This window comes from Pyrgilauda ruficollis, unplaced genomic scaffold, assembly GCF_017590135.1.
Source record: "Pyrgilauda ruficollis isolate IOZ18807 unplaced genomic scaffold, ASM1759013v1 scaffold960, whole genome shotgun sequence".
NCBI classification, from domain to species: domain Eukaryota; kingdom Metazoa; phylum Chordata; class Aves; order Passeriformes; family Passeridae; genus Pyrgilauda; species Pyrgilauda ruficollis.
The window spans coordinates 7,643-10,067 of NW_024531711.1; positions in this window are offsets into that span (position 1 = coordinate 7,643).

Below are 2,425 nucleotides of genomic sequence, written 5' to 3' on the forward strand. Positions count from 1 at the left end.
CTGCTGAATTCATTGTTGAATTCATTGCTGAATTTCTCGTCCATGAAAACAGAAAAGGAGACGGAACCAAAGCCCAGCCCCTGGTGCCCCCATCCCCATCCCCGCCCACCGGGGGGCTCGGGGGGGCTCCCGGGACCCCCGGGGACCTCGGGGCTGTCCCCAACCCCCCTGGGGTCACCCGGGGTCACTCTGGGCTCGTTCTTGGGATTGTCCCAAATTCCTGCGGCTGGGACGGACAGAGGGACGGTGGCCATGGGGAGGGGACAGGGACAGGGAGGGGACAGGGACAGGGACAGGGAGGGGACAGGGACAGGGACAGGGAGGGGACAAGGACAGGGACAGGTCCCGGTGGCCGTGGGCAGGGTGGGCACCCACAGGATCAGGGGACACACGCCTGTGCCTGTCCCCAGTGCCACCCCCGGTGTCACAGCACGGCCTCGTGGATGTCACCGCTGTCCCCTGGGTGGCTTTTGGGGAGCCGGTGCCACCCCCTGGTGCCACCGCGGTGTCACAGCACGTTCTCGTAGTCACCGCCGTCCCCCGGCTGCCACCGCGGTCCCGGCAGCTCCGCGTAGGTCACCTGGGGGACCTCGGGGGTGGCACCTGGGGACCCTGCGGGAGACACCGGTGCCACCAAGTGCCACCCACGGGTGCCACGTCCCCGTGCCTGCGCTTCTCCTTGGTCTCCTGGGTGGCATTTGGGGACCCTGTGCCACCCTCAGTGCCACCCACAGTGCCACCCTCGGTGCCACCCAGTGCCACCCAGTGTCTTCCAGTGCCACCCAGTGCCACCCCCAATGCCAGCCAGTGCCACCCAGTGCCACCCAGTGTCCCCCAGCGCCACTCCCAGTGCCAACAAATGCCACCCAGTGCCACCCAGTGTCCCCCAGTGTCACCCCCCCACCACCCAGGTCCCCCAGTGCCACCCCCAGTGCCATCCAGTGCCACCCAATGCCAGCCAGTGCCACCCAGTGCCACACCCAGTGTCCCCCAGTGCCACCCCCAATGCCAGCCAGTGCCACCAAAACTCCCCAGAACCCCCAAAACACCTAAAAAATTCCTAAAATCCCAACCTCCCCCAGACACCCAAAAAGCCCCAAAATACCCGAAAAAAATGCTTGAAATCCCAAATTCCCCCAGACCCCAAAACCCGCTAGGACCCCCCAAAATCCTCCTGTGATGTCCCCAAATGTCCCCAAATGTCCCCAAACCCCCCAGGAGCCTCAGCCGGGGTCACTGCGGGCTCAGTTCAGGGTCTGTGGGTCCCCACTGTCCCCACCCCATTGTCCCCATTGTCCCCACCCATTGTCCCCACTGTCACCCACCCCTGCGGTGGCACTGCCAGCCCACGATGGCACCCAGGAGCAGGACCAGGGCCAGGAGGGAGCTGCCAACCCCTGCGGCCACTGCTGGGGACAGAGGGGACACTTTGGGGTCACCCGGGGCTGCTGCACCCCCACTGTGACCCAGAGAGATGCCACCTGTGCCCTGTCACCTCCGTGTCCCCTCTGTGTCACCAGGGACAGAGCGGGGACAAACCCAACGGTCTGAGCTCCCCACGAGTGATGCCACCTGTGCCCTGTCACCTCCGTGTCCCCTCCTTGTCACTTCCCGGGACAAAGCTGGCAGTCCAAGCTCCCCACAGTGACCTGGGGTGATGCCACCTCTGCCCTGTCCCCTCCGTGTCACCTCCAGGGCAAACCCGGCTGTCCTGGACCCCACAGTGACCCCGAGTGATGCCACCTGTGCCCTGTCACCTCCCTGTCACCAAGGACAGAGCGGGGACAAATCTGGAGTTCCGAGCATCCCACGAGTGATGTCACCTGTGCCCTGTCACCTCCCTGTCCCCTCCTTGTCACCACTGGGGACAAACCTGGCAGTCCGAGCCCCCACAGTGACCCTGACTGATGCCACCTGTGCCCTGTCACCTCCGTGTCACCTCCGTGTCACCTCCGTGTCCCCTCCTTGTCACCACTGGGGACAAACCTGGCAGTCCGAGCCCCCACAGTGACCCCGAGTGATGCCACCTGCGCCCTGTCCCCTCCGTGTCACCAAGGACAGAGTGGGGACAAACCCGGCAGTCCGAGCCCCCCACAGCGTCCCCGAGTGACGTCACCTGTGTGCCCGTGTCCCCACGTTGTCACCTCCAGTGCCAGCTCTGGGCTGAGTGCCCGGAACACGCGGTGCCCGTCCTGTCCCAGCTGGTTGGTGGCCACGCACTGGTAGGTGCCTGAATGTCCCACATCGATGTCCCCCAGCTCCAGGAGGGGACCCCGGGCCACCTCCTGCCCGTTGTGCAGCCAGGTGAAGGTGACAGGGGCTGAGCCCACCTGCGCCGAGCAGCGCAGGGTCACGTTGTCACCTGCGCGCACCTGGTGTGCCGGGGGACTGAGGGTGATGGTGGCATTGGCCACGGGCACTGCGG